At 42.2% G+C, this 26,316-nt stretch overlaps 1 protein-coding gene across 5 annotated transcripts in view; it reads left to right on the forward strand.

The window, feature by feature from the left end:
* Positions 1–26,316, forward strand: part of CSGALNACT1 (chondroitin sulfate N-acetylgalactosaminyltransferase 1) — a 685,316-nt gene that overhangs the window by 274,536 nt on the left and 384,464 nt on the right. For 4 of the 5 annotated variants that reach the window (XM_068233667.1, XM_068233670.1, XM_068233671.1 and 1 more), the window contains one exon: positions 13,006–13,067. The exons of the other annotated variant lie outside the window; for it this stretch is intronic. The gene's annotated coding sequence lies outside the window, so the exon portion shown is untranslated. The remainder of the gene's footprint in view (positions 1–13,005; positions 13,068–26,316) is intronic. 5 annotated transcript variants of the gene reach the window in all.

Below are 26,316 nucleotides of genomic sequence, written 5' to 3' on the forward strand. Positions count from 1 at the left end.
AGTATATTTCCTGTAATGTTTCCGAATTTTTGTCTAAATAAAAAATTTTTGAAACAAAAAAAAAAAAGGATGGAGTCTGAGGATATTTGTACTGACTCCATAGCCCTGGGTAAGAGAGTATACTAGCCTGAATTCACTTAACATTTCTCCTGAGTTTTTTCACATTCTCGATAAAATACATTTCAGCCCCTAGCAAGCAAAACAGTATTTAAAGGGAATTTGAAGTGAGATTTAAAGGCTGCCATATTTATTTCCAATTAAACAATACCAATAAACTGGCAGTTCTGCTTATCTTTTTGGCTGCAGTAGTGTCTGAATTACACACCTGAAACTGGGATGTAGCTTCTGATCTGCTCCATGTTTATTCAGGGTCTATGCCTATAATTACTAGAGGCAGAGGATCAGCAGGGCCGCCAGGCAACTGGTATTGCTTAAAAGGAAATAAATGTCAGCCTTCATACCGTCACTCCTTAGATTCCCTTTAAAACAAGTTGCCCTTAAGTAAATTAATTGATATCACTTTCCTTGCCTAGTTTTTATTTTTAAACTCTCAATGTGAGTTGCTGAAAAGGTATTTTATAGATAAGTTGAAAAATAGATCTTGAGAAAACTCCAGAGAAAAGTTAATTAGGACCATGGCTGTTTATACGGTATTTTTTATCCCAATTAAACCCCCAGTCAATGAGTTCGAATTTAGCTTTGATGAAACTAAAGTAAACTAAAGTGGAGGAGGTTGATCTGTCACTGTTATAGATATAAAAATATGTACTGCAATTTCTAACTAATTCACTTTGCTCTGATTTTTTGTGGTCAGTTTACATCCTTTTTACAATTTGAAGTTGAATAGAAATTCATTCAGGCACGTTACCTCTTTTCGCGATCAGTGTTGCATGATCACTAGAGATAAACAGTGAAACAATAACTAGGTAATATGATCATTTACTTTATGTAAAATAAACAGATTTTGTTCATTTATTGTAATTGTTATCTGGTATAAGTGATGGGATTTAATGGAGTATGAGTGAAGGATTTAAAATCAATATTTTCTAGAGCCAGTCATAATAAATCCATATATGCTGCAGGGATGTTTAAATAGATCATTGTACTAATTAAATTTGTCATTTCTGTTTAAGTGAAATGGATAATCATGCATTATAAATTAGTGTAAGTGCGTGCATTGCTTTAAACATTTATTGGCAGTAATAGCAAGTGTCTGCAACAACAAAAAAATGGTTCAAGTTGCTTTATGATCAACCTAGAGTGTAATGTGTACTTTATGCCACATGATTTTGTTTGTTTTTATGAAGGAGATTCGGTGCTTGCTGTAAAATTAATTGGGATGTGTGGTACTCCATGCATTAAATTTCCTAAGCTCATCTTGTTACTAGATGCAGAAAATGACAAGAATGTTTTAGATCATTATCACCATAGTGAAATTGATTTTCTTCATTGACTGCTTGAACTACTACTGTTATTTTTTAAATTGATATTAGCCTCATAGTCCTACAAACGTGCTACATTCATTTCCTGTATCTTTGAATGGGGAGCCAAGGGGGAGATGAAAAATGGATCACTTTAGGATAGTGATAGTCAATAGTGTAATATGTCACTATTAACTGACATAAATGAATCAACGACATGAAATATACTCACAAAGATGGGTTGCAGTGGGGGGGGGGGGCAACCAAACAATTGAAGCAGGTGGAGAAAATCAGCACGCCTCTACTCAGGGCTGTGGAGTCGGAGCAATATTGGGTACCCGGAGTCGGAGTTGAAGTCGGAGTCTGTAATTTCATAAACTGAGGATTCTGAGTCGGGAGTCTGAGTCGGGTGGTTTTGTACAAAATCCACAACCCTGGTAAGTATTAAACTAAGGAGTCGGAGCCATTTTGGGTACCCGGAGACAGAGGTTTCATAAATTGAGGAGTCGGAGTTGGAGGCGGAAGATTTTTGTACTGACTCCACAGCCCTGCCTCAACTTGGGCAATCCAGTATTATCTGGCTGGTAGTAGGTCGCACTCTTGAAAAAATGTAGATTACACTTGCAAGTGGCCACGCCACTGCAGTTGAAAAGCACAAGCCATCCCCTGTAAAATAAATCTTGGCACAAACCAGAGTGAAGAGGCGCTCAGGATATATAAAGCTTCATTAACTGGTTAAGGTTCCAGGACGTAGATTCTACATCCTAATTAGTCACCCTGTGTGTTCTAGAATGGTCTTGTGAATCATTGTTGCTGTTAGCTACAACAATCATTCAATAAAGTTAGAAAAAAAATGCTCATTTATTAATTTTTCTAGTTTTGAAGTAGGAGTTCACTTGTATAATCCAGGAGGACACAGTTGGAGGAGACAGAATAGAGCAGTTCTTAAAACACATATACAGTATGATCCACCCTCTAGGGATGGGTGAGACCATCTACAGAAAGATGACGTTTCTGTCACTTCTGGATAATCTTGCGTTGCAAGTTTAAGAAGGAAGCCTTAAAGAGACTCTGTAACAAAATTTTCAGCCTTATTTCTTCTATCCTATAAGTTCCTATACCTGTTCTAATGTGGTCTGGATTACGTGCAGCCTTTTCTAGTTACACTGTCTCTGTAATATATCTAATCTTCTTTCCTTTGTCAGGCTTTGTCGACACAGAGTGGAATGCACTGCCTCTGCTGTGATAGGGAGAAGTTATGCATGCCCTCTGCACGCCCCCTGCAGGCTCTGTGTGTGTGCTTTGTTTATCCCTCACAGACAGCTCTCTGCTCTGTGTTTCAGCTTGTCATGCTGAGAAACTGTGAGAATCCCTGACAGTAGTGCAGATAATTCACTTTGTAATAACAACTTGTAGTATACTGTAACCTAATAAATATATATATATATATATATATATATATATATATATATATATATATATATATATATACATACATACATACATACATACATACATACATACATACATACATACATACATGCATCACTTCCTGGTTAGTGTTGTAAACACTGCCTAAAACTGGCGATTAAAAGCCAGGATTGCGGCAAGGAGTGGTGGAAGCGGCAAAGAGGGATCCAGGAGATCACAGTGACTTGATTGGTATGTTTTTTTATTGTACGAATCGGCCAGTACAGATTCTCTTTAAGCAAAGGGCTGGCCATGTGATCTGTAAGCAAGAACAGCAACATACCCGGCTCAGCCTATGCAAATGGCCCACACCACAGCACTGATATGTCCCTAATCCCCCACCGATACACCACACACAGTGTGTTACTGAAACTGGTCCTGATCACTAGCTGTATGACACTAGCAGGCACAGATTGTCTCCATGGTCGATGATTGAGATCAGGCTGAGTTGACTTCCAAAACACGCCTCCTACAGAACGCATACAAGTGGGAATTATATTCCAGGAGTACTGCTAGAGCATCAATACAATGCAAGTGGCTGCATGTGTCTGTCCTAGCAATATAAGTTCCTCCCTTTATCATAGTGAATTGTGACTAATTACCTGATGGCTCTCCTATAAATTTGGTTTGTTCACAATGGGATGTATTGTTGCATATTCTGCAAAAGCAGGATTGCAATGCACACGAGCGGAAAAGCCTTGAAGATTAAAATATTTAATCTTTATGACATTTAAACACAATTAATACAATTTGCATAATTTAGGACGCGCTCTCTCCTTATCCTCGCCGGTTATCTGTCCGGTTGCGCTCTTCTGCGCATGTAGGACTCGACCATGCATGTGCCCCCCTATGGCACTTCCGCAGCAAGGAGCGTTCTACACCTGCACAGTATGTTTCCGATTGCTGGATTTGCAGAAGAGCATGACTGGCCAGATTACCGGCCAGAATATGGAGAGAAAGGAAAGGACATTGAGGGAGTCCACGCACATCATGGGGCTGGATGAAGCCCCGGGCAAGTATAGATACACCCATATTAAAAATCTCAGTTACACTTTAAAGTAAATTTTAAGTCAGATGCTTACCTATGGAGAGGAATGGCTCTGGATTCCATAGAGCCTTTCTAGTCCTCTCTCAATGCCCTCAGTCCACTGCTGTCCCCCTGTTGAAATTCCATGCATTAGGGACTCCTTGGAAGGCTTCGGAAACATTTGCGTCCCTAAGTGCTTCCGCACTTGTGCGCCTCCGTACGCAGATGCATGTGTGCAGTACAACCACCCGTCTCTCGCAGTGTGTCTCCGAAGTACTCGGAGACACAAGTATTTCCGAAGCTTTCACAAGGAGTCCCGAAGGCAAATTGGACCAGGTGGTTGAATAACTGGACTGAGAGCATGGAGAAACGATACTTCCAGTCAAAACCTGAACTCTATGTAAAGTTTGTCTATTGACAACATGGTACTGAAAATTATTATTATCTTTCTAAAATATTGAACTAGGTATGTTATTTTGCCTTTTGTATTTTTTCTGTCTAGGCCTCACCTAATAGTACACTTAAATCTGCTCATAAACTGTAATTTTCTACCAACAAAGAAAGTTAGGAATCAGGTTCTTTGGATCTCAACATGCATTTTTGTTGAAAAAAAAAAAACAATCTATGCCTCCAGGGGCCATTGTTTATTGTATAGCTTATTTGATTTATACTCTTTATAGAAGGGAGCAGGCTGTCAGGTGTATTTCTGGATTAATTGGGTTGATATATTTTATATTTGGTAGTCTTAACCACTTAACGACCACCTAACGCCGATAGGCGTCGGCAGGTCGCAAGTGGTTTCCCATTGAAACGGCCGCTCGTCCCATGTCAGTTCACGGAGGGTGTCTCCGTGAACAGCCTGCGAGCCTCCGATCACGGCTCGCAGGCTAAATGTAAACATGCGGGGAAGAAATCCCCGTTGTTTACATCATACGACGCTGCTGCGCAGCAGCGCCGTAAAGGAGATCGGCGATCCCTGGCCTCTGATTGGCCGGGGATCGCCAGCATCTGATAGGCTGAAGCCTATCCTAGGCGGCGCAGGATGGATCGCCGTCCTGTGCCGCCCACAGCGTGAGGGAGGGAGGGAAGGAGAGGGAGGGCGGAAATCGCTGCGGAAGGGGGCTTTGAGAATCCCCCCCCCCCCCGGCAAAACACAGATAGCCGGCGGCGATCAGACCCCCCCAGCAGGACATCCCCCTAGTGGGGAAAAAAGGGGGGGGGAAGTCTGGTCGCCCTGACTGAAACCTGATCTGTGCTGTGGGCTGGGGAGCCCACGCAGCACAGATCATTCAGAAAAGCCCTGGTCCTTAAGTGGTTAAAAACCCTTTTCTCCATTGAAGTTTATTTGGGGATCATGCTAGTGGGACAATATAAAATATTTTGCTGGAACTGCTTCCACTTGGAATATTAAAGCGTTTTTTGCTTTAGGCTATCAATATGCTTACACAACATTGATGCTAAAGGTCACATTTGCATTCTTTTTATTTTAATGTGCTTTAATTTGATATGCTTACACTATAAGGCTAATTGATATGGTAATCTTTCAAGACAAGCAGAGAGGAAGAGCAGATGCTCATTTATACAGAGCAGCACTTTTTGGAAGCTCCTTTTATGCTTGGCATTGACCAGTTTTTTCTCAAGCACTATTTTAAATGGAAGTCCAGACTAGAACATATTAAACCAGTGAAAAGGTTGTGTCGGAAAAAATAAATTGTTAAAGGAAAAATAGGTGGCAGTGATGAGCTGGCTTCCGCCTTTCGAGTGTTTTTTTTTTTTTTTTTTTTTGTCACTTGACTGATTTTTTATGATGATCCTCAGCCTCTATTGACTTTCTGATCCAGAGAAAGTATGAAGATGAAGCGATATATATCTGGAATCTGAATACTACGAGGTCACCACTGTGTCATGACTCAAGCCAAAAGCCCAAAATTAAATTCAGGCAACTGATCTATTTTTCTTTTTATTGGTGGGGGTGGGGGGGCGGGGGGTGGCAAAGTTGCTACCTTTTATATTTCTCTTAAGGACAGATTTCCTTTAAAATAAAAGTTCTACACGAGTACTCTGTGGGTTAAATTCCTTTTTTATTTCTCTACATACTAGTACAGTTTTTGATATTGCTGGTTAGGAAGAGAGATCGCTGTTGGCATGGTTTGTGTGTTGTGGTAATGTTTATCTAGGTGTATTAATGCTGGTTGATGACATGTGGGTGCTACTAATGTTATTTGAAAAATACAGTTTAATGGTAACCATCCTAGTATGTCCATCAAGAGCATTACCTTAATCCTTTTCTGGAAGCAGGCCAAGCAGGAAGTGACATTCACTTCCTGTGGCCGAATCAATGACATTCAAGGAAGTGTAAAACTTGCAGCAGTCATTTTAAAAAACACTCGTCCCCATAGACTTGTAAAAACAGAACAGAGGACACCAAGAGCCCAATAGTGCAATATTGTCTGGTAAGCTCAATATATAATGTAATGTCAAAGGTTCTTATACTCACAAAGGTGGGTTACCATCAGGTAACCACTTGACAGGCAGGTGGGGAGTATGAGTACCTGACCCCACTCAGGTATAAAAGTCGCTCTCTGTAGATAGGAAAATGGGGAAAGAACCCCTCCACCAGGGGTGGACTTAATCGTGCTGTAATAAGGCGCCAAGCAGAGTAAAACAATGTTCTAAAAATGATAAAAAGAGGGAAGTCGAGGTGGACTTACCTCCCTCTGGTAGTGGACATATACTCAAATGGAGAGTAAAAAATATACAATTTATTCACAGCTCCATAAAATCGCAACGCGTTTCGCGGTCAACAGTCCCGCTTCATCAGGCAGTACAGGAGCATATAAAACTGGTTCAGGTCCATAAAGCGTTTTCCCAGAGGCGCTCACACGCCTTATGGACCTGAACCAGTTTTAAATGCTTCTGTACTGCCTGATGAAGCGGGACTGTTGACCGCGAAACGCGTTGCGATTTTATGGAGCTGTGAATAAATTGTATATTTTTTACTCTCCATTTGAGTATATGTCCACTACCAGAGGGAGGTAAGTCCACCTCGACTTCCCTCTTTTTATCATTTTTAGAACATTGTTTTACTCTGCTTGGCGCCTCTGTTCGTACATATTACAGTCCCCATAGACTTAAATGACTTCTGGTCTGCCACAGGAGCCGCACAGTAACGTAGGTATGCGCTCGTGTTAGATAGGGTACTTCAGGCACAGTGCACCACACGCCATGTGAACTTACACATAGACTTTCATTGTGCTAGAGTTAAGCAGCGGCAAAATGCCAAAATGCACCGTGCCAGTGTGAAAGGCCCCTCAGTCTCTAATGGCAGTCAAGTAAAGTGGTTGTGCCCAAACAGTCATTCTCTCCTTGGGCTGCAGGGACAAATGGGAATTGTGGTTCCTGTGGTCAGGGTGCGGAATTAGGCATTACTATATAAGCACTTCCTGATCTTGGAGCCTCGCCCGTTATAGCGTTTATTACCTTAGGGCAGTGGTTCCCAACCCATGTGCCGCGACACATACATGTGTCGCGGCAGCTTCGGGTATGTGTCGCAGTGTCAGCTCTCGGAGGAAAGCAGCACAGTGGAGGGAGAGCTGTGAGCAGCAGCGGAGAAGGGGGCCATCTCCCCCCCCTTCCCTCACCTAGGGTGCTCTCGCTCTCTCCTCCGGAACGAACTACGGTCAGGCGTTTGCAGCGGGCGGAACTTACCTTCCGTGTCGCTCCAAGCGCCGGAAGCTCTGGTGCCGCAGCCGCTGCTCTGGTCTGGATCAGACCAGAGTAGGGCAAATCATCCCGCGCCTGCAACAAGACCAGACGGAGACACGGAAGGTAAGTTCCGCCCCTCTGTCAGCCACCGCACTTTGTTCCGGAGGAGAGAGCGATGGAGGGAGAGCACCCTGAGGTGCCGCTCTCCTTCCCTCACTCTCCCCTCCTGGGGGGGGGGGGGACCTGGCTACATATACTGGGCACCTGGCTACATATACTGGGCACATATACACCTGACTACATATACTGGGCACATATACACCTGACTACATATACTGGGCACATATACACCTGACTACGTATACTGGGGACATATACCTCTGGCTACATATACTGGGCACATATACACCTGACTACATATACTGGGCACATATACCTCTGGCTACATATACTGGGCACATATACCTCTGGCTACATATACTAGGCACATATACACCTGACTACATATACTGGGCACATTTACACCTGACTACATATACTGGGCACATATACCCCTGGCTACATATACTGGGCACATTTACACCTGACTACATATACTGGGCACATATACCCCTGGCTACATATACTGGGCACATATACCCCTGGCTACATATACTGGACACATATACCCCTGGCTACATATACTGGGCACATATGCCCTTTGCTACATATACTGGGCACATATACCCCTGCCTACATATACTGGGCACATATACCTCTGGCTACATATACTGGGCACATATACCCCTGGCTACATATACTGGGCACATATACCCTTTGCTACATATACTGGGCACATATACCCTTTGCTACATATACTGGGCACATATACCCTTTGCTACATATACTGGGCACATATACCCTTTGCTTCATATACTGGGCACATATACCCCTGCCTACATATACTGGGCACATATACCTCTGGCTACATATACCGGGCACATATACCTCTGGCTACATATACCGGGCACATACACACCTACCTACATATACTGGGCACATATACACCTGCCTACATATACTGGGGACATATTCCTCTGGCTTACATATACTGGGCACATATATCCCTGGCTACATATACTGGGGACAACTGGCTGTTTGTCATTATGTGCATTTACTGGTGAAAAGCTGTCTCTTATTATGTGCATTTACTGGTGAAAAGCTGTCTCTTATGTGCATTTACTGGGGAAACACTGTCTCTCATTACGTGCATTTACTGGTGAAAGGCTGTCTGTCATTACCTGCATTTACTGGTGAAACGCTGTCTCTTATGTGCATTTAGTTAGGAAACGCTGTCTCTCATTACATGCATTTAGTCTACGTGTCACGGAGATCTGAACGTTTGGTTTGATGTGTCACGACTCCAAAAAGGTTGGGAACCACTGCCTTAGGGTTACTGCTGGGTGCTCTAGTTTATTGTGGCTTTCTCGTATACGACCTTCCCTGTTTCCCTGGATTTGTCGACTGCTGCCTGGACCGATTTGGAAAAGAATTTGACCTTGCCTTTGCCAAGCTCTGTGTACCATGCCATTCTGACTTTTGTGTATGTCCCCACAGTTTTGTACTTCACTATTGCTAGTTTTCTGTTGCTGACTTGGACTGTGGTTATTTTGCCTTTGCTCCTGTGTAGTTCTGGTGGTACCACTGACTTTGCTCCCTTCAGCTCCTATACCGTGCGCATTAAGGCCTGGGTGTGACCGAAGTTGAGTAGGTGCTTCTCAGTCACCTCCCGTTCAAGCGGGGACCTGCCACATAGGCTGAAGACTGTGGGCCATATTCAATTCTGTTTTTCTCCTTAGTTTTCTCCAAGTTGACATTATCACACCTTGTCAAAATCCCCTTTAAGCCACCAGCATGCAAGAAAATACTCAAAATAATTCTGATAATACTTTTTCTATACTTCTTGGTACTTTTTAGATTACAAAATATTGAAAAAGTTATTTTAAAAAGAAGTTGAAAAATTATCTCCTAGGAGAAAACTCAGGTGAAAAAGCTAATTGCATATGGGCCTGTGTGAGAAAACGCGGAAAAGCCGCCGCGTGTACTGACAGCAAGGCGGCTGGCTCCGAGTCCAGCGCGGCGGTTTGTATGCAGCAGCATGCGTCTGATACTATGATAGATCGCGGAAAAGCCGCCGCATATACTGGCCGCAAGGCAGCTGTTTCCGCGTCCAACACGGCGGTTTGCACACAGCAGTGTGTGTCTGGTGTGGCTGGCTCTGTTAGTGCACCTGGATGGAGAGCTACGCGCGCGGCCACCAGAAGTCAGGACCTTTATGCCAGCTGGAGATGGATCAGCTGATCAGGACGATCAGCTGATTCCTGCTGGACTCCTGGTTGGCTGAGTGGCTCGGGCGGGGCGGCAGAGTCCTGCAACTATATATACAGCTTGCTTGCCAGTTGCTGGTTGTCTGCCATTGCCGAACACTTACGTGGAAGCATTCAGACCATAGTCAGATCCTACAGTGTGTTAGAACCAGGAGGACCTGGGAATTCACACTGAGCCAGATTACTCCTATTTATTATTGTATTATTATTCAGACTAGTTCCAGGGTGTAGAGACCAAGGACCTCACACCCAAAGACTAGGGAACTGTATTGTCTTTGTGTTATATTTCAGACTAGTTCCAGGGTGTAGAGACCCAAGGACCTCACACCCAAAGACTAGGGAACTGTATTGTCTTTGTGTTATATTCCAGACTAGTTCCAGGGTGCTGAGACCACGGACCTCGCATCCAAGACTAGGGAACTGCATTATCATTTGTGTTATAATCCAGACTAGTTCCAGGGTGCTGAGACCAGGGACCTCACACCCAAGACTAGGGAATTGTATTATCATTTGTGTTAATCTCCAGACCTGCTTGTGACGCCCATCTTCCAGGGGTCACTAGTCACCGGGTTTTCTTGCTATTCAGCCTGAGACTCCGCCTCTTGGAGGTCTCAGGCTGCTGCACCTCTAAAGGGAGGTATTTCTCATACTGCCAAGGACCACCTGCTCCTCGGGTGGTCCTCACTCAAAGTTATTACTGTTGCACCAAACACTCACACTATATAGGTGTCCAGAGGATAGTAATATATCTGTATTATCGGTGATTCTGCAGATCATCAATAATCGGGTATATATCTGTATTCTTGGTGATACTGCAGATCGCCAATAATCAGATTCTCTCTGCGTGCTGACACCGATCGTTACACTGTGGAGATAGATCAGGGCATAGGAGCTGAATAGAAGGTGGAAATACTGCCAGTCCTTACATCTGCATGTTACTTCACATACAGTGATTCATTCAGTCACTGAAAAGTATGCCGTACTGTACTGTTAATGTGGCTGTTATGCTGTAAACACACTGTGGGGTTAACACATGCCAAAGGAATATACCACAATGGCTGCTCTCTGAACCTAGCCTGGCCACACACCATACAAATAAAAGATCCAATTTTTCACCAATTCGATCATTTTGATCGGTTGTCCTGAAAATCAAGAGTTTTTCTTTGTTTTCGATTGATTTCCCATTTTTTTTTACGATTTTTGGAGATTGGACATGTTGGAAATGTCATACCAACTTTATCAAGAATTGTGTGGTATGTGATGGATTGTCAATTACTTGATGTACAGTTCCAATCAATTTTTTTCTGAGCTTTCAATTATCTTATTCATGATTGGGGAAAGATTGAACATAGGTGTGTGGTACATTGGTCAGGTTTTTGAATTGTTAGTCAGAAAAACTGATTGCTATTCTTGAATTAAACAGATATTTAAAAAATTATATGGTGTGTGGTCACCTTAAGTGTTTTTATCTTTATTTATTTTTTTAAGGATTTTTTTTTTTGGTAAGAAAATATGCAATTAGGAGCTAAGTAAGTACATATGTGCAGTCACCTGAAATGTAGACGTTACCAAGATTCTACGGAGATGCATACAAAGTTAACTGAAGTTTTACTTTACTGCTATGTAAAATAGAACTGACTGTGATTTGCTGGTGATCGCTTAATTCGCCCCCTGACAGTATCAGGCCCTTTTTATTGCTGTTGAATGGTTAGTAGATTAACAATGTGAGATTGTGTGGTCACATACACTGGCCCTTCTTTTTCCTGAATTGCTGCGTATCACTGTTCATTTTAGCTTTTGTAAATCGGGCCTGTTAATTTCAACCGTCTGCAATTACTGTAAGTTAACTATGTTTTTTTAATTTATGTAAATGACCGCTATATCTATATCACACTGAGACACTGAGAACAAAATCTTGATGCATTGCCATCTAAAAGTGGGTCTCTGTGTATATTCACAAAACAGCGTGGTCATTATGACTCCTGCAGCTGCCGGGTATGGTAGAACGGTCTTGTATTTGCTAACTAGAGATTTTGCCTAAGCAGTGAAAACCCAGTGGAATGTGTTTTGAGGCTAAAGATTTTAGAGGTTAAGCAACCATGGAGTAAAGTTGTGTATCGAGCTCAATATGCTATGAAAAGTTTATTTTCTAAGGGGACTTTAAATAGCTGCACAAGGCTGGTTATTGTGTGCAGTGTGGGTTTGAACCACCAAGGTAAAAACAATCAATGAGCCTTTCTGCTCATCTCTCTGTACAGGAGAAGGCTGGCCTGAAATGTGTTTCCTCCTCAGCCCAAAGTAATTCCTGTACATGAATGCACTTTTCTGTGCTTGTTTGCAGTGAATAGCATCCGTTTAGACAAGAGGAGAAATTGCCCCTTGAATCTGTAGAGTTCAGCTGCTGTGTAAGTGATGTGGGACAGACTCCAGCTAGTCCTGAAAGATGATGCAGCCACTACATTGGAACGCTGTCTCCAGCCCATGTAATATCTCACTGTTCAGTGTTTTATCCTCACACTGGGCTCTTTGATGCAATACAAGACTACTTCTTCCTTTTTTTTTCAACTGTGCCTAGTGATTTCAGCGTGTGAGGATTTCATGTTCGCCTTTGGGGACAGACAAGGTCTTTTTATGACTATTATTATTCTAAACTTAATGCAGAGTCTATCAGTTTTCTATTGCATATACTTTCTTGTTGTCAGAGTGCCACAGAAATGAACAGAAAGCTTTCACAGCAATTTCACTTCACAGTACCTGCGGCACAGCTCTGCCTTCATAGTGGGATCTTTAGTAAGTATTTCTCTGCTCTGGACAGGACTGCAGCTAGCACTTCAACTGCAATACCTTCATATTCCTGTTTTTAATATATCTGAACCGCTTTCATATTTTTTTTATTGAAAATCATCCTGCTGGGAAACCTAACATAACCTGGATGAAAAGAAAATGCCACTATTTTTTCATCTGTATCTCTGAGTAGTGGTACCCTGAACAAGATTCTTTTTTTTTTTTTTGTTAGATTTTATATTTACCTCCGGAATGGAAAGGGTTACAGCTTTCTGATAAATTAAAGAATGCAAGGTAAGTTTTATGTTTTGTACTTTATCTGATTGTGATGATTTTTCTTGTGACAGTTTTAAAACCTTTCCATTACTCCCTGATATTGTTCTCTGCTTGGGGAGTTAATCCACAACTGAATTTATTTCTTCATGAAGAACAGATGTGTAGACAAAGTAACTAGCTAGTGCTATTTTTTTTCCTTGAAAATGTAGAACTCTACTTGTAGGTTAACTGTAGTATGTTTCAAGCACCCTAATCATCAGCTCTGTACTCATATCTTTATATCTTTTGTGTTAAGTGTTGTGATACCTAAACTTCTGGAATGTGCTGTACAAGTCTACATTTCACATGTTGGTTAAAGGTGCTCTCGAGAACCAAGGCGCTTATTAAGGAAACATCGCTTTGCTTCCATTAAGGTGAACTTAATGATAGAATTTTGCACTTAAAAGCTAAATTCCTGGCACTCCACTAAATGCACAGCTGTAATATAGTCTGCATAAAATGTCTTGGCTGCCAAAAGATCTGCAGATCGTTCCAGCCTGTGCTGTAATTCAGATAGTACTGGACAGCACAGTGCATCCAGCTAAATGTTCTGATTCTTCACCACTGCACATCTGCTGGTGAATATATGGTGATTGGGCAATGAAAAGCAGGAGCATGCTGATGAGTCATCTCAGACCTTGCAAAGTGAGAAGTTTAAAAAGTAGAACCTAGATCAAAAAATGATTGATACTCACTGTTACGTTTATGTTGTTTGATCCACCGTGAGTCTGCAGGTCATCATCTTGACTTCTGGCAGACATGAAAGATGCCTGACAGCATAAACTACGTCTGTTTGACAGTTGGCAACAGACATTATTTCCCACAATTCAACAAGGATCACTCACAGGTAACTGTCAGGTCCATGGCCCTGATGTCACACTGTGGGAAGGGTTTAACCACTTCAGGACCACAGTCTTTTCGCCCCTTAAGGACCAGAGCCTTTTTCTCCATTCAGACCACTGCAGCTTTCACGGTTTATTGCTCGGTCATACAACCTACCACCTAAAGGAATTTTACCTCCTTTTCTTGTCACTAATACAGCTTTCTTTTGCTGCTATTTGATTGCTGCTGCGAGTTTTAGTTTTTATTATATTCATCAAAAAAGACATGAATTTTGGCAAAAAAATTACTTTTTTAACTTGCTGTGCTGACATTTTTCAAATAAAGTAAAATTTCCTATACATTTGAGCGCGAAAGTTATTCTGCTACATGTCTTTGATAAAAAAAAAACCATTCAGTGTATATTTATTGGATTGGGTAAAAGTTATAGCGTTTACAAACTATGGTGCCAAAAGTGAATTTTCCCATTTTCAAGCATCTCTGACTTTTCTGCGCACCTGTCAGGTTTCATGAGGGGCTAAAATTCCAGGATAGTACAAATACCCCCCAAATGACCCCATTTTGGAAAGAAGACATCCCAAAGTATTCAGTGAGAGGCATGGTGAGTTCATAGAAGATTTTATTTTTTGTCACAAGTTAGCGGAAAATGACACTTTCTGACAAAAAAAAGAAAAAAAAAAGTTTCCATTTCTTCTAACTTGCGACAAAAAAAAAATGAAATCTGCCACAGACTCACTATGCTCCTCTCTGAATACCTTGAAGTGTCTACTTTCCAAAATGGGGTCATTTGTGGGGTGTGTTCACTGTCCTGGCATTTTGGGGGGTGCCTAATTGTAAGCACCCCTGTAAAGCCTAAAGATGCTCATTGGACTTTTGGCCCCTTAGCGCAGTTAGGCTGCAAAAAAGTGCCACATGTGGTATTGCCGTACTCAGGAGAAGTAGTATAATGTGTTTTGGGGTGTATTTTTACACATACCCATGCTGGGTGGGAGAAATATCTCCGTAAATGACAATTGTTTAATTTTTTTTACACACAATTGTCTATTTATAGAGATATTTCTCCCACTCAGCATGGGTATGTGGAAAAATACACCCCAAAACACATTATACTACTTCTCCTGAGTACGGCGATACCACATGTGTGGCACTTTTTTGCACCCTAACTGCGCTAAGGGGCCCAAAGTTCAATGAGTACCTTTAGGATTTCACAGGTCATTTTGAGAAATTTCGTTTCAAGACTACTCCTCACGGTTTAGGGCCCCTAAAATGCCAGGACAGTATAGGAACCCAACAAATTACCCCATTTTAGAAAGAAGACACCCCAAGGTATTCCGTTAGGAGGATGGTGAGTTCATAGAAGATTTTTTTTTTTGTCACAAGTTAGCGGAAATTGATTTTAATTGTTTTTTTTCACAAAGTGTCATTTTCCGCTAACTTGTGACAAAAAATAAAATCTTCTATGAACTCACCATACTCCTAACGGAATACCTTGGGGTGTCTTCTTTCTAAAATGGGGTCATTTGTGGGGTTCCTATACTGCCCTGGCATTTTAGGGGCCCTAAACCGTGAGGAGTAGTCTTGAAACCAAATGTCGCAAAATGACCTGTGAAATCCTAAAGGTACTCATTGGACTTTGGGCCTCTTAGCGCACTTAGGGTGCAAAAAAGTGCCACACATGTGGTACCGCCGTACTCAGGAGAAGTAGTATAATGTGTTTTGGGGTGTATTTTTACACATACCCATGCTGGGTGGGAGAAATATCTCTGTAAATGACAATTGTTTGATTTTTTTTTACACACAATTGTCCATTTACAGAGAGATTTCTCCCACCCAGCATGGGTATGTGTAAAAATACACCACAAAACACATTATACTACTTCTCCTGAGTATGGCGATACCACATGTGTGACACTTTTTTGCAGCCTAGGTGCGCTAAGGGGCCCAACATCCTATTCACAGGTCATTTTGAGGCATTTGTTTTCTAGACTACTCCTCACGGTTTAGGGCCCCTAAAATGCCAGGGCAGTATAGGAACCCCACAAGTGACCCCATTTCAGAAAGAAGACACCCCAAGGTATTCCGTTAGGGGTATGGTGAGTTCATAGAAGATTTTATTTTTTGTCACAAGTTAGTGAAAAATGACACTTTGTGAAAAAAACAATAAAAATCCAATTTCCGCTAACTTTTGACAAAAAATAAAATCTTCTATGAACTCATCATACACCTAACAGAATACCTTGGGGTGTCTTCTTTCTAAAATGGGGTCACTTGTGGGGTTCCTATACTGCCCTGGCATTTTACAGGCCCAAAACTGTGAGTAGTCTGGAAACCAAATTTCTTAAAATGACTGTTCAGGGGTATAAGCATCTGCAAATTTTGATGACAGGTGGTCTATGAGGGGGCAAATTTTGTGGAACCGGTCATAAGCAGGGTGGCCTCTTAGATGACAGGATGTTTTGGGCCTGATCTGATAGATAGGAGTGCTAGGGGGGTGACAGGAGGTGATTGATGGGTGCGGTTACAGGGGAAAAAAGATGCAATCAATGCACTGGGGAGGTGTTCGGAAGGGGGTCTGAGGGGGATCTGAGGGTTTGGCCGAGTGATCAGGAGCCCACACAGGGCAAATTAGGGCCTGATCTGATGGGTAGGTGTGCTAGGGGGTGACAGGAGGTGATTGATGGGTGTCTCAAGGTGTGATTAGAGGGGGGAAATAGATGCAAGCAATGCACTAGCGAGGTGATCAGGGCTGGGGTCTGAGGACGTTCTGAGGTGTGGGCGGGTGATTGGGTGCCCGCAAGGGGCAGATTAGGGTCTAATCTGATGGGTAACCATGACAGGTGGTGATAGGGGGTGATTGATGGGTAATTAGTGGGTGTTTAGAGGAGAGAAGAGATGTAAACACTGCACTTGGGAGGTGATCTGATGTCGGATCTGCGGGCGATCTATTGGTGTGGGTGGGTGATCAGATTGCCCGCAAGGGGCAGGTTAGGGGCTGATTGATGGGTGGCAGTGACAGGGGGTGATTGATGGGTGGCAGTGACAGGGGGTGATTGATAGGTGATTGACAGGTGATCAGTGGGTTATTACAGGGAATAACAGATGTAAATATTGCACTGGCGAATTGATAAGGGGGGGGGGTCTGAGGGCAATCTGAGCATGTGGGCGGGTGATTGGGTGCCCGCAAGGGGCAGATTAGGGTCTAATCTGATGGGTAACAGTGACAGGTGGTGATAGGGGGTGATTGATGGGTAATTAGTGGGTGTTTAGAGGAGAGAATAAATGTAAACAATGGATTTGGGAGGTGATCTGATGTCGGATCTGCGGGCGATCTATTGGTGTGGGTGGGTGATCAGATTGCCCGCAAGGGGCAGGTAAGGGGCTGATTGATGGGTGGCAGTGACAGGGGTTGACAGGGGGTGATTGATGGGTGATAGGTGATTGGCAGGTGATTGACAGGTGATCAGTGGGTTATTACAGGGAAGAACAGATGTAATTAATGCACTGGCGAATTGATAAGGGGGGGGGGTCTGAGGGCAATCTGAGCATGTGGGCGGGTGATTGGGTGCCCGCAAGGGGCAGATTAGGGTCTGATCTGATAGGTAACAGTGACAGGTGGTGATAGGGGGTGATTGATGGGTGATTAGTGGGTGTTTAGAGGAGAGAATAGATGTAAACAATGGATTTGGGAGGTGATCTGATGTCGGATCTGCGGGCGATCTATTGGTGTGGGTGGGTGATCAGATTGCCCGCAAGGGGCGGCCGGCGCTTCCGAACGGCCGGCGGGTTACAGCGAGCGTTGGGCGGAGCCAGTCCCCGGCGGCTGATCGCGTCACAAATGACGCGATCGCCGCATAGCCACTCCCGCAGCCGCCCCCGCCGATGGGCGTATTGCGGTCGTTTGGGCCCGGACTTTGCCGCCGCCCATCGGCTGGGGGCGGTCGTTAAGTGGTTAACCTCCATATCAGCTACACAGAACTCCCTGATGAGCTATTCGAGAAATGGTAAAGTTTTCTCATGAGAAAGGAGATATCGGCTACTGATTGAGTTGAAGTTCAATCCTGGGTTAAAGTTCATCTTTAAACTGTCTGTTCTCCACTTAGACAGCATGAGTCATTAGAATGGAGTGATGGGTAGTGGTTACATGGGAGTCAGTAAGGCCTGCTGTAATAACAGTATGAACTGCAACATTTTCATAAATGTGAGAAGCGCAGAAGGGAAAGTTGGTCAGCATAAGAAACCGCACTCACTTCAGTCATCTATGGCAGTGTTGACAACCAGGGATTTACAAGGATTCTCGTCAGATAAAGTCAAGGTAAAGCTATGTCAGGCTGCCATATGTATTTCCTTTCGAAACAATGTTCATTGCCTGGCTGTTCTGCTGATGCTCTGCCTCTAATACTTTTAGCCATAGCACCCGAACAAGCATATGCAGATCAGGTACTTTGACTGAAGTCTGACTGCATTAACCACCTGTTTCAAGTGTGGGATTCAGACTATACTGACCAGAAAGATCAGCACGATTGTCAGGCAACTAGTATTGTTTAAAGTGAACCAGAGATGAAAATAATCTAATTGGATAAACCACTGGATCTGTCCTTCTACTCCTAAAAATGACTCTTTTAGATATCTCAAGGTTTTATTTTACGTATACACATTTGCAAAGCAGATTTAATGTTTTATAGTCTCTGCTCAATTGCAGTGTTTCAAGAGTCCCAGAGTGAAAATACATGAACTAATGACCTTTTTATCTTTTCCTCTCACAGTAAAGGAAAGTGTTTTTATAGCTTTAATTTGTATTCAGGGAAAATCGAAATTGCATATCGTAAACTGAATCGCAAAACGGTTTTGCAGTGTGCAGGAAGCGTAAGTGTCTGTGTGCTTGCCACTATATATGCAAAGGGCTATTTCATCATGTCATGTCATCTCTGGTACACTTCAAAAGGAAATAAATGTCAGCCTTTATATGTCTTGCACCCCTGGTTCATTTTAACAATTCAATAATCTCTGAAGGCTTGCACGACATATCTTATGGAATAACCACACTACTGCACCCCCCCAAACATATTGGTAGCTGCCAGAGCATTGGTCTGTGAAGGCTTACACAACATATCTTATGGAATCACCACACTACTGCACCCCCACAAACATATTGGTAGCTGCCAGAGCATTGGTCTGTGAAGGCTTGCACGACATATCTTATGGAATCACCACACTACTGCACCCCCACAAACATATTGGTAGCTGCCAGAGCATTGGTCTGTGAAGGCTTACACAACATATCTTATGGAATCACCACACTACTGCACCCCCACAAACATATTGGTAGCTGCCAGAGCATTGGTCTGTGAAGGCTTACACAACATATCTTATGGAATCACCACACTACTGCAACCACCAAACATATTGGTAGCTGCCAGAGCATTGGTCTGTGAAGGCTTACACAACATATCTTATGGAATCACCACACTACTGCAACCACCAAACATATTGGTAGCTGCCAGAGCATTGGTAATGACTTCCTTTGCAGGCACTTATCTGCTTTGTCCAATTCCCTGTTTGTGGCTTGCAGATGGTTGGAGATATCCGACCTATGTTAAAGCATATGTTATGGGCATAGTGCTTCTGGAACAATGAGTTCATCTACTAGAAAATTTAAATGGTTCTGGCACCATATGATAAAGCAGAAAACCGAGAGTCCAATATAGTGTAGTATGTATTGAATCAGGGAGGATAAATGAGATGCAAGTATTATACTTACAAACGATGGTTACCGCTTAGGCAACCACTGTATAGGCAGGTAGGGAGATTAGGCCTGTCCCTACTCAGGACTAAGATGTCGCTCTCTGTAGAAAGGAGAAAAGAGGGTGAACCACCCTTCCACCTGGGGTGGATAAACTTGACGTAAAGGTGTACAGAGGCGCCAAAAGAGTAAAATGTGCTAAAACGTTAAAATATTCTGGTGGCGGCGGTGGACCTGCCACTCCAAAACAGACACGATGCTGTTGCTTGAGATTCAGACAAATTATTCACATACTCCTATAAAATACTGCTATGCGTTTCACGGGCACAATCCCGCTTAATCAGTCGATCAACAAAAACGGAGTATCAAAGCTTTAGGTCCAATAACAGCTTTGCACCTCTGGCGCCATATGAAATGGCTTTTTTTTTATAAATAAAGAAAACCTAAAGTGAGAGGAATATGAAGGCTGCCATATTAATTCCCTTATAAACAGTGCCAGTTGTCTGGCCGTCAAACTGGGCTTTTGCCTTTAGTGGTTTTTGAGTCACACATGCAATGCCAGTGGAGAAAGAGCAGAGTCAAAACATCTGATCTACATGCTCATTCTGGGCCATTGACTTCAACTATCAGAGGCAGAGCGTCTGCACAGAAGTCAAGCAACTGGCATTTTGTAGTAGGGAATGAAGATGGCAGTCTCCATATTCCACTCACTTCAGGTTTTCTTTAAATCTGTATCATTTCATATTGTTCAATATTGCTGCATAAAATGGTTTTGAAAAAGGGACATTTTCCAAACAGTCACCCAGTTAAAACTGGGACAGCTAGCTAGTTTTGAGAAATAGAATGAGCATTATGCAGTAATACAGATGATAATGCACCTAATGGGGTTGTAAGAATATTTAATAAAAGAGCGATGTTATATAATATATATATATATATATATATATATATATATATATATATATGCTGTGCCTGTGCGATCATCCTGTCTGTCTTCTGCTCCCTCTAGTGCTGGCATGTGGGGAGCAGATAGGCGGAAGCACAGCACTGGACTCTAGTGGACAGGTGAGAGCACAGCTTCTGCTGCGCTATACTCTGCATTTACACATTAAGCTGGGGGAGTGCAGGAAGGGAGTGGGCAACAAAATGCGACAGGATTGATGGGTTGTTTGTATCTCGGTGTATTCAGCATCCCCCTTATATGCCACATGGCTCATATTCTTTACTGTGTGTGAAGGGGGGGGGGGGGGACTCGGGGCTTCTTGTTTGGAGGGACAAACAGGCTAGAAATGGCCCTGCTCCCAGGTGACCCTTTTGTCCTCTAGCTTGGTCACCTCCTCCCACCTCCGTATCCAGGACTTCTAACAAGCATCCCCTCTCCTTTGGAACGCTCTTCCGCTGCCTGTCTGTCAAGCTCTGAGCCTGGAAACTTTCAAGCATTGTCTCAAATCACACCTTTTCAGACAAGCCTACAATTTGCTGTAGGTCGCAAAGAAGGCTCACTGTTTCATCTGATAACTCCTGTGTCTCTCTATTATTTCTACCCCACTACCCTCTAGTTTGTAAGCTCACAAGGGCAGGGACCTCCTCCTATTGTTTTTTATCATATAAACGTGTACCAATTTTAGTGGTGTCTCAAACCGCACATCAAGTATGTATTTGTACTTGTATTGATGGATGTTTTGATCGTACAGGGTCTTGAACGCCTCACGTATCTCCCCAATATTTGTTCTGTACTATATCAATGCTACGGAAGATGTTGGCATTATATACATAAAAAAGATCTATTCTCATACTCCTAAAAGTGGCCTTTTTTTTAGATATCCCACAATATTTTGTGTTTAAAAACTTAAAAATTAAAAAGTTTTATTGTCTCTTCTCAATGACAGTCTTTCAATGGTCCCAGAGCTAAATTATGTGAAATATTGACTCTTTTTGTAACCTATCCTCTGCACTCTTTCTCTCCCAGGAAATTGTTTTATGGCTGTAATTCCTTATCAATGAGGATTACACTATAGTCCAACTAGGGCCTGACTGGAGAGAAACTATCACTTGCATGCTTAAATATTAACACTTTCAGGCAGAAAAAGTAAATTGAGGATCACAGCCTAGTTATTTGTATGCTTGGCACTGTACGTTTGTCTCATCATGACACCTCGGATAACTGTTTTATATTGTGTACAAAAATCAGCAAGTAAAAAAAATGCTTTGATGTAGTGTAGTCCACATTAAGCCTTTTTAAATAATATTGCGATGTGTGAATATCTTTGAAGAGGGAAGGATATTATATTACAAAGCCTTTGTTTGCTTCCTGAAACACTATTTAGACTGGGGCATTTTTGAAGTGCTTTTCCTTCAGAGCTGGATCAGATATCATATCAAGTGCATCAACCTGAACTGCTCTGTGATGTGCATTTGGCTGGTTATTGTTCAGCAGGCTCTTTATTGCCCTGTTACAGGATGAGCGATGTGTGTTGATTCACTTCACAGAGAATAGTTACTGAATGGCTTCAGTGTGTTTCCTTATGGGCTAAAACATTAATGGGAAAGGACATTTTTCCCCAGCTGACATTCATTAACAACTACAGCGCTGGCCGATTGAGAATATAGCTAAAGATAGCAGTATGACAAGATGAGTTTGTTCCAAGTGAAGTTAAATGTATTAAATACTCTTTAGGCCTCTTTCAGATAGACTGTTAAACAGTGTGCTAGTTGAAACGTTCAGGCCTGCTGGTCACTGAGCACCATTCTTCTGCAATGTAATGCAGCCAAATGGCAGGGTCTGTAACCACACCCATCTCAGCACTTGACATGCAGTGCGGTCACCTGCAACAAAAATACATCAAATAGCGTCCGAGCACCGGCATTTGACACAATGGGCTTGATTCACAAAGCGGTGCTAACTGTTAGCACGCCTGTGAAAACCCCCTTAGCACGTCTAAACAAGCTTTTCGCGCATAAAACTTTATGCGCGTAAAACTTTACGCGTGTACTGCACAGAGCGCAGGGCGCTCCGCGCGAAGTGCCCATTAAAGCCTATGGGACTTAGTGCGCGTAAAACTGATTGAGAAATCCAGTGCTAACCTACTTAGCACCCTGGTTAGCGCGTCTAAAGACTTTAGACGTGCTAAGTAGGTTAGCACCGCTTTGTGAATCAAGCCCAATGAGCCTGATTCACAAAGCGGTGCTAACAGTTAGCACCCTGGTGAAAAGCCCTTTATCATGCCTAAACTCAGTTTAGGCATGATAAGTTTAAGCACCAACTGCGTTAGCACCGCAGTGCACAGCTGATCAAAAGTTTTGCGCTAGCAAAGTCTGGTGCACTTCGCATAGAGTTTAATGGCGCTGCTTTGCGTGCGGGACTTTGCGCGCTATCTACACTTATCTAAACTTAGCATGCCTAAACTTATCACGCCTAAACTTATCACACCTAAACTGGCTTTTCACCAGCGTGGTGCAATGGTTATCACACCTAAAGTCTCTAACTGGGTTAGCACCGCTTTGTGAATCGAGCCCAATGTGGTGACCGGTTCTCCATAACCCGTGCCGAGCGTGTGTGGGAGCAGCAAACATGCAGTGAATTCACGGCTTCACCTCTCGTGTGAAAGAGATCTTTATTTCCATAGTGGAGCTTCTTCTATTCTTTTGGGGATTATTTCCACTATCCTCATGTTGTTGTGATGTAGAGGGCTATATATACCATTCACCAAGCTTCCTGTGTTTTCTCACCCGAAAAATTAGCATTCAGAAAAGCGTTCATGGTTTCCACAAGTGTGAACCCTGCCCCGTCTCTATAGTAGACAGCTTCACTAACAAGTATGATTTGCAAAAGCAATAATACTATATTCGCCTATCCCAAATTTTGTGTTTTGTTTTTTTTTTGAGGGGGGGGGGGGGGGTTGTTTTTCTTTATATTACCTGCACCATTTGGCCACACTTGTGCACAGGTGGGTGTGCGGCCATTGGAACATATTCGACAAGCTGTTGTCAAATATGTTCAGAGGGTCCCAGGGCTAAAACGGCAAGGTCGAGGAGGATGTGGAAGCCTGTGGTCTGTCCAGCAGTGGCTGGATAGTGTCATGGTTAAGGGCGCTGTCTCTGACACAGGTGACCAGGGTTAAAATCTAGTCTCTACCTGCTCAGTAAGCCAGCACCTATTCAATGAGGAGACCTTGGGCAAGACTCCCTATCACTGCTACTGTTTGCTGCGCGTGCTCTAGTGGCTGCAGCTCTGTCACTTTGAGTCCGCGAGGAGAAAAGTACGATATAAATGTTCCGTGTCTTGTCTTGTCCAGAGGCTTCCCTCTAATGAGTTTAAGTATATATTGTATATTCTTTTTCTTTTTTTTTTTCCTCATAGATGGGATATTTGATTATAGTTTATCTGTTAAAAAAGGAGACTTTTCTGTACATCTAAAGGAGTGGTGAGATTCTCCCGACACATCTAATTGATTATTTAGTTAGAATTTGTGCTGTGCTTGGCTTCCAGCATTAAAATGTGTTATGAACCTATGTCCACCCTCACTATGTCAAGAAAGCAATGGATCGGCACCACCTGTGCTAAATCAGTGTGTTGATAATGGCTTTAACAATATATGCATAGCACCAGTACCCCAAAGAGGCACAAAAAAGACTAGCACCACTGAATATAAGTAAAAAAAAAAATCAAAAAAGCTTTATTACATATCCAGAAATATACACAATATGTTAAAATACACTTTAAAACGCGTATTATAACCAGCTGCCTGCATAATGACATATATTTGCATGTATAAAGTGCCTGCTGCAATAATCAAGGACACTGAACATTCATATGCTGTGTAATGATAAATCTGGTCATGCAGTTCCAATAGGACCCTGCACTGACCATAGAACCCGGGTTCATAAGAAATTGCAAGGTGAACACTGTGATAAGATATTAGAGTGCTTCTCTATATAAAGGTAAGTGGCAGGGAAAAGGCAGTGAAAATAAACAAACAAGAACCGTATAAGTGTAACTAATAATTAACAAAAACTAACAAAAACTAGTGTATCATGGGATGGAACAGCATACTTGAACATGTGTACATATGGTGTAAGGTGCAAAATGCACCAGCAATAGTAATGAGCAAGTGGTATGAGAGTCACTGGCAAGCTGAGGAGTGTCCGCAGGAACAGCGGTAGATCCACTAAGCAGCCCGACGTGTGTCGCGGCAATGACGCCGCTTTCAAAGAGCCCAAATGCCACCCTCTCTATGTCGCTCCATTTGCCCAAATCTTTCTCTATTCATGTGATATTAATGACACCTCTTTAAGTGAGAGAGAGAAACATGTAAACCAGGGCCAGTTTCTTTGGTATATGAGCAAGGTAAAAATGATGGAAGCATGTCAAATGTTTCACGGGAGCCAAGAGTCATTCTTGCGCACATTGAGGAAGGCAAAATTAGAGCCCAGACTGCTTATGTTCATCAAAAATGTAAAATACACTCCTAATTATCACTCCTTATATCTGTACATACATTTAACTTATTGACAACAGAGCTGCTTTAAAGATAACTAGCTGTTTGCATGCTTCTGAGAGTTTTTGATTCGTTTTTTTTAGATGTTTGCTTTATGCATTTATATGGTTTGATGGACTCCTCAGTAAATTGTAATAGCCTTATGATTTACGGCTATTCTATATAACGGTTATTTGTAATATGCACTCCTAATATACATCTACTTTGCATGCAACAATCTAAAACTCTTCTCCAACTTCTGATAGACAAATAGATGATGAGTATACACCAAAGTATAAAATCTGTCAGGTGCTTTACAGGTAAATGGATATGGCTGCCATAATTTCTTTAGAAATAACTTGGCACTCAAAAATGTCAAGGGTAATAAAATTGTGCAAGTCTTCAGGAATTGGTGTACATTTTTATTACACTTTGCTTTTAGCAGAATTAAGCATATTAGAATTTTTAAATAACGCATCAAAGCAAATGCTGAGATGCCTTCCATTGATAGCTAAGCTTATTTGTCTGGCATTTTTATGATGCAAGTAGCATAAAGCCCCAAATGTATTTAATTATTATTGTTCCTTTGATGGATTGCATCAAAGGCTTGTTATTACCAAACAGATGGGACAATGGATATAAAAACTACTGCAGAATCCCAGCCTATTGGAAAGCTGATAATAAAAACGAAAGTTGATGGTAAACAATGAGATGATTAGCAATTCAGAATACACACGTAGGATGTGTAGTTGTATAGTTTGATATTTGTTTCAACACAAATTGTCATATACGTACATTTTTAGCACATTTTTTTATGATTTGCATAATACTGTAATACTGAGGGTGAAAGTGTACACGTGCAAGACAATGGAGAAGGCATGGAAATAATGCTGTTTTGAGAAACTTTGTGAAGTATATTGAGTGCAGAATGCTTGAGCTGGCCAGACATGTCTCAGTGCATCTTATCTGTATTGCTTACAGACTATTCTTTTTTTTTTTTTGCATTATTAAAGTGTGGAATATTAAGTATTGAACTAGGTAGTACACCAATGGTTAAATTAACATTAGGACCTTTTTCAGAGATCTCTTACTTTAACCCGTCTTACTCTTAAATTAGCCATGGAGCATAAAATATTGATTGTACAATCTTCCCATATTTGTATAGTACAAG

This window comes from Hyperolius riggenbachi, chromosome 1 (genome assembly GCF_040937935.1).
Source record: "Hyperolius riggenbachi isolate aHypRig1 chromosome 1, aHypRig1.pri, whole genome shotgun sequence".
NCBI classification, from domain to species: domain Eukaryota; kingdom Metazoa; phylum Chordata; class Amphibia; order Anura; family Hyperoliidae; genus Hyperolius; species Hyperolius riggenbachi.